Source organism: Arachis hypogaea, chromosome 6, assembly GCF_003086295.3.
Source record: "Arachis hypogaea cultivar Tifrunner chromosome 6, arahy.Tifrunner.gnm2.J5K5, whole genome shotgun sequence".
Classification (NCBI taxonomy): domain Eukaryota; kingdom Viridiplantae; phylum Streptophyta; class Magnoliopsida; order Fabales; family Fabaceae; genus Arachis; species Arachis hypogaea.
In genome coordinates, this window is record NC_092041.1 from 79,494,078 (window position 1) to 79,501,466 (window position 7,389).

The following is a 7,389-nucleotide window of genomic DNA, read 5'->3' on the forward strand; positions in this document are numbered from 1 at the left end:
GGATGGGAAGTAGCCATTGACAATGGTGACACCCTACATACAGCTTGCCATAGAAAGGAGTAAGAATGATTGGAGGAAGGTAGTAGGAAAGCAGAGATTCAGAAGGAACACATCATCTCCATACACTTATCTGAAATTTCCACCAATAAATTACATAAGTATCTCTATCTCTATTTTATGCTTTATTTATCTTTATTTTCGAAAACCATTATAACCATTTGAATCCGCCTAACTGAGATTTACAAGATGACCATAGCTTGCTTCATACCAATAATCTCCGTGGGATCGACCCTTACACTACAAGATTTATATTTAATTGAGGGGATTTTTTAGTAGAGGTTTTTAAAAACCTCCAAAATACACTTTATTTATGGCAATTTATAAAACCCCCCTAATAGCTAATTTATAAAATTTAAACTATAACCCCAAAGAAAACCCCTCTTTTATGTGAGTTTTCAAAACTCATCGAAGTAGAGAGAAGAGAAGACAGAAGAGAATGGCTATGGACAAAACCCTAAGTTCTCCACCGATGTAGCTATCGTTGCAGTCGTCGGTCCGCCGCCATTGTAGTCGCTGGTTATGCCGCCGTTGCCGCCTAAGTTGTTGCAAGAAGCTCATAAATCAAACCACCTCCTCTATCAACATTATGGTTTCAAATCTGGTGGCTCTGTAGCTATGATTGCCGCTGCAGTTTCCGCCGCCATTGCCACTGCAGTTTTCGCCATCGTTGCTGCTGTAGTTTCTGCGGTCGAAAACTTCTGAATCGAGCCATTGTTTCAAATCTATTTTCTCCTTCGAGTTGTCGCTGGTATTCTTCTTCTCCATATTTGACTTGTCTCTATTTCTCTGCTTCTTTGAAGTTCCAAATAAGCAACCAGCTTAGGTAATTATTCAAATGTGTTAAATCGGTGCTTAATACCGTACTTATTTCGACATTGAACCAATTGCCATTTGGTTATTATGTTAATTGGACTCATGATTATGGAATTTTACCATTGTGCGACGTCCTGCAAATTGAAATGGAATTCAAAATGGAAATGGCTTGTCTGAATATGCTTGCATGCTTTTACTTGTTCATTTTTGCCACAGTTTCATGTTTTATCGAGATATTCTGCATTTCTTTGTACATTTTGATATGCTTTTACTGATTTTGCATTTCTTTGTTCAAATTGTTGAATAAATTGGTGAATTGCTGGGCTCATGATGGAAATTATTCGCATAAGGATTCCAATCACTTAATAATGAATATAAATATTATAGACAACTCCATTTGATAAAACTCTGTTGCCTACATTTTTTAGAATGAACGTGAACTTTTGTTCCTTGTGTGAAGGAAGTGAATAAGAATTTCTCATCTCAAAGTTACATTTTTATTATTCAATTTATTCTCTGTGTAATTTGTGGAAAAGATTAAACTGAAGCATACATGTAATTTCAATAATTTTTTTGCTTCTTCTGATAATTTCATAATGATATGTGGCCTATGATTTTCATTACATTCTATTCTTCAAATTTGTTATATAAACATTAAATTTAGAGGTTTCAAAATCTTTCCCCTTGTTAGATTCTCAATGTACTCACTAGTGATTGAAACTTGTATTTGTTGTTTCTTATTGTTTTTTATTTTTACTGTTAACTACTAAATTCATAATGCTAACTTCAAATTAAACTCTACTTTGATCTGGAAACTATAGTTGCTTGCAATGCTAAATACTACAATCTATTAAATTTCTTTTTTATTCTTTTCATAACTCAAAGGCAATGCTTCCCCTTGCTCTGTATGCTTTCTCTCTTATCTTTTCTTAACATAGATGCACTGTTTAGGGAAAACAGTACTATATATATATGCTTAATTAAAACTATTTAATTTGAGGTTAATAGTTATAATATATAATAATCCTTCATATACCTTATTAGAATCCATACGTCTCATCATCATGGTTATCAAAGTAATGCTCCAATTCAAAATTGAAAAATCCCATGAAAGGGTTATAAGAAAGGACATACATGAAAGCATGGTGGGAGACTATACCACCTTTAACGTTAGGAATGTTATGGTGCAGACTCTATTTTATATATATATATATATATATATATATATATATATATATATATATATATATATTTGTGAAAAGTAAAATCTAACTTAACATATAATATCAATCTCCAAGTATAGTCTTTTCTTTCCCCATTTCCAATATTGAGAGATATAGTCTGTGATTACTTTGGTTATTATTATTTGCTTCTTTTAATTTCTTGTTTCAGAGATTAAATAAAAACACACGCTCAGCAGTTACCACTACTCTTGTTAAGAAGAGAAAATTAAGTATAATATAAACTCTCTTTTAATTAACTTTGTTTTTCTTCTTTTTCCTACCTAAGCTTCCTTCTCTTCTATTTTCATCTCATCTGCACACTCAATTTATAGTTATCTATAATTACTGATGTTGACTTTTCCAAAGATGCAGAAGCTTTTGTTGATGGATCTTGAGATCTTCCTTTCTTGAGAACTTCCTCTGTTCTGTTGCAACTTTCTTACTGATTTTACTCTAGATGCATTTAACTTGATATATCTATCATTTTTGTTTCTCTTCTTGATAAGCTCACCTATGTTTGTGCTAGTTTTAGTACATTAGTAACTTGAAGTAGATTGCTAAGATTTATTTTGAATTGGGTCAGAAGTTTTACCACAATTTCTCTTAGGTTTAGTCCTTATAGTTATATCTATAAAGTATTGGTTATTTACCTTTGCAAAGCGATAATGTGTAGTCTGTTTCAATTATAACTAACTATTAATTATTCTCTTTCATTTTTTTATTTTTATTTTACAAATTAAACTCACTCAGGGATTTAATTTCTGGTTTTATTAGGCATTTGCTTGGATTTCTTCTGTTTCTGGGATTAAAGTGGGTACTGGTTTTTCTCTCACCAGTTTCTTGTTATTGCTTTTGAACAAGCACTTGTTGAGGTAAGATAATAATTATATCCTATTTTGTTTTAAATATGTTAGAAGTCTATTATAGCTTTGTAGTTTATTATCTTAGAAATTCCATATATATTTAGTAGTACACATGTCTAGTAATTATTTTTTCCTACTTGAAGTTTAACTAGCAACAATGGATAAATCTTGGATTGCTAAGCCACGAAACTCATATGAATATATAGTTGGTCTAGAAAACTTCTTGGATTTTGCATTTCAACATGGAGCAATTGGGAATAGTAAGATAATATGTCCGTGTCCAAGTTGTGGGTTTCGCAAATGGCATGCTCGAAAAGATGTTAGAGATCATTTACTTTACAAACCATTCCCTAAGAATTATGTTGTATGAAACTTTCATGGCGAGAAAGAAGTAACCGAATTCTCAACAAGTGCACATGTCATGCGCGGACATTGGCAACTGAACATCCCCTAGATAACATGGTAAATGATGCTTTCGGGATATATATGGATCAGGAGAGTGGTGAAGATTCAGGCATGGAAGATTTTGTAAACGATGAGCCAACAGAAAATCACAGAGACTTTGATGAGTTTCTCAAGGAAGGCAATCAAAAGCTACAGGAAGGAAGCGACTTCACAAAGCTAGAATTCATAGTCAAATTGTATCATATTAAAGTCTTGTGTGGACTAAGTGACAAGGCCATTACCATGATACTTGAGTTGGTGAGGGATGCTTTTAGTTGTGTGAATTTGCCTACGACTTTTGATCAGGCAAAGAAACTAATTCAAAAACTAAGTCTTGACTATGTTAAGATAGATGCTTGCCCCAATGATTGTATGTTGTTCGAGGATGAAGACCCAAACAACATCCAACAAACATGCAGTCATTGTGGTGCTTCTAGGTGGAATTCTAAGAAGAAGAAGAAGAAAAATGTAGCTATTGAAGATAATGTAGCTACTAACTTGGCAAGGGATATGTTTGAATGAAAGTTTGTACAAAATTTTACCAAAGGTAACGTTTTATACTTTTTATTTATTATGTGCTTGACATTTTACCAAAGGTTGATGATGTTATTAATTAATAATATTTATTTATTGGAGCAGATTTCATATGGAAAGACAACCACTAATAATAATTAGTAGAGGCAGAGCTTTGTACTGAAGTTGGAATTGTTACCAGAGGTATTATTATCACTATTACCCTTTTTAATTAATAGTATTTGTTGCTGTTGAGATTTTTCTGTGTGCTGCATGCATTTGTTATTTAATTTGAGTTGCTTATTGGGACTTGGATGAACCCTTGTGTTGGATCAATGGCTGCTGAAAATGAGACGAGTGTTAATTGCAAGAGGGCTACATGCAAGATGGGTAGCAGCACCATTGCTGCATGTTGGAGGTTGTATTTTCAAAATGTTTATTGCAAGGTTTGAAATTCAATGGTTGATGCTTGAGGATATATATATGTGTGTGTGGATAATGATGATTTCTTCTTTGACATTCTTACTCCATTCTTCATTGAAAAGTATTGGCAACTCTAAAATAGCTATATGTATGCGGGGTATTAGAATGAAAACAGTAGTTAATAAATCAAACAAGCTTCTTTTATTTATTTATTTATAATTTTGTATTTAGGATGTGCAATTATTGTTATTTTTTTTAGCAAAGTCCATCTTGAAAACAGTAGTTAATAAATCAAACAAGCTTCTTTATTTTTTGGAGTGATTTTAGGAATTTAAATACTTGATTTTGATGCACTAAACTAAATTAAAAACCGATTGAAAATGTGAACAGCTATTGATTCCAATTATGTGACTGTTTTTGTAGATATACTCGATGGCTCATGGACCATGACTATCACTATCAGTCGCCATGCCCAAAAAGAAAAAGGCATAAATTACAGGCTTGTGGATGGTGCTAATTCTATGCTACTGTTTTTATATATTAGATGGTGCTACTTCTATGCTACTGATTTTATTTTGAGGCTTTTATGTAATTAGATGATATTGAAATATTAAAGTTGTATTATTTTACTTTTTAAAGAAAAACAATAATAGTTATGTAGAACAATATTATATGGAATTGTGTTTGGAACTATTGACATTGAGAATATTTTTATATATAGAGTTATATCTTATATTGAGAAATTGTGTTATAAAAGATTTAGTTTTTAAATTTTGATATTAAAAAATAAATTTCTAATTGAGAGTATATGAATGAGATGAGATTAATGAATGATTTGTAATTAAAAATAAATAATTAATTACAGGATTTGTGGAGGTTTGAAAATCACACAAAATAGTTAATTCTTGTTAAATTAAAAAATCAATTTGTGGGGGTTTTAAACTGCCACAAAAGTGATTTAAAACCGTCACAAAAGTCTAATATAAAACCCCCACTAAACACTCACAAAACCCCCACTGAATAGATTGTGGAGGTTTTTTAAAAACTCCCACAAAAGACCTCGTGGCACCTCAAATTTTGGGGGTTTTAGAAACCCCCACAAACCATTTGGTGGGGGTTATAAACCTCCACAAATAAGAAAAAAAACCTCCACAAATAAACAAAAATCTTGTAGTGTTACTCACGTAAGGTATTACTTGGACGACCCAGTGCACTTGCTGGTTAGTTGTGCGAAGTTGTGACAAAGTGTGATCCACGTTTGAGAGCTCCAAATCTTTGACGCCATCATTGATGATCACAATTTCGTGCACCATTTAACATATCTGGTTTTCCAATAATCTGGTTTAACTTTGCTTTGCCACGTTTAGTGGTGTTTTTTGTTCCTAGCATTTTACTAGCTATTTGATTATCATTAGCAAGAAGGTTATATTATTATCATATCCACAATTGTTGTGTGCCGATGAAAATTATATTTACTGTAATTTAGCAGTATATTTATGCAATATTTTATGCTGGGAATTGTTGTTTTTCTTTGACCTGTTCCCCCCTCCCCCAACTCTTTAGTCAGTTCATAGCTTTAACTGTGATGGCTGTAACTGTGCTGGAAAATTTGTCTATGATTTTCCATTTTCTAGAATTTTGAATTTACATGGTCTTTACCCCCTTTATTTTAGTTAGTTTTGTGATAGCTTTAACTATGAGAAGGGCAAAAAAAAGTAAACACCATTCTCCTTTTTCTCAAAACATTTACAAAGTCAATCCATGTCTAAATTTCCTCTTTAATGTAGGTAGAAAAAAGAAAATTATAAACTGATATGATATATTAATATAGGTCAAGGAGATGAGTTTATTTATACACTCGTATATCAAGTTATCAAATAACGCACGAGTTTAAGAAATTAATACTGAGTAGTTTAAATAATTGAAAGAATAAGCACACATTTTTATAGTTGAGGTCAGATTAAGATTTCACGGTGAATTAAAGAATTCAATGTTCATGATTTCTTCAATGTACTTAAATTTGTTTATTTCCATAGCTAGTAATTGACTTGTTGACTAAGTATAGACATTATTATATGAAGGGTTAGAGACTTAACATATATTGATCATTCTCAAATGTAAATAGGGTATGCGTTTAATTTGAGGAATGTATTACTCATACTATATATGTATAGAGTTATTTACGAGAAAGTGATAAAGTAGGGGGGAGTATATTGATCATTCTCATTATTGTTTGCTGGATTTAGGTTTCAGAAGATAATTAAATTCTATTGATTTAGCTTTCAAAAGATAATTAATACTCTGCAAGAACATGAAAGTTTGGATTTATTAACTTGCATATATATATATATTTTTTATATCATGTCTTGGATTTTGATTTGAATTTTGGTAATGCCTGTACAGTGCTTATGCAACAAAGTTGTAACTAATGCCTTTACATGTACATTCGAATGTGAAAGGAATATATAGTTGCTTATGGTAATTTTATCAAGTTCTATATGTTTTATATATGTCCTAGCATATATAGTTGCTTATTTGAACCCCATTTTATTATTAATTTATATTGAGCCTGTTTGTTCAGAAAAATATAATTGACAAAGCTATTGAAAAGGCACGTTGCTCCCAATTAAAAATTTTAAACCTATTGCTATTTCTTTTACGAGCTATAATTTGAGATATTTTTGCTTTACATCTCTAAATATTTGCTTATATTTAATGCTTTTGAATTTTTGTTTATTTTTACATTTTGATAATAGTATTAAGTGATACTGTTGATGGTACCAAGTTTATTAAGATGCCCAGGATAGGTTGTTACACGAAAAAATCAAAGTTAGACCCAGTATGTGATGAGCGGATAATTTATACGCTTTTTGGCATTGTTTTTAGTATATTTTTAGTATGTTTTAGTTAGTTTTTATTATGTTTTTATTAGTTTTTAATTAAAAATCACATTTCTGGACTTTACTATGAGTTTGTGTGTTTTTCTGTGATTTCAGGTATTTTCTGGTTGAAATTGAGGGACCTGAGCAAAAATCTGATTCAGAGGCTGA

At 31.3% G+C, this 7,389-nt stretch overlaps 1 long non-coding RNA gene across 2 annotated transcripts; it reads left to right on the forward strand.

Moving 5' to 3' along the window:
• The first annotated feature begins 420 nt into the window (after positions 1-420).
• Positions 421-5,082, forward strand: LOC112696759 (uncharacterized). 2 transcript variants are annotated; one of them, XR_003150890.3, is made up of 5 exons: positions 421-808; positions 2,871-2,968; positions 3,103-3,950; positions 4,043-4,120; positions 4,763-5,082. It is a non-coding gene; the product is annotated as an uncharacterized lncRNA (long non-coding RNA). The 2 variants fall into 2 exon arrangements; XR_003150891.3 differs by having other exon boundaries at positions 439-808; positions 3,166-3,950.
• Positions 5,083-7,389: the final 2,307 nt, after the last annotated feature.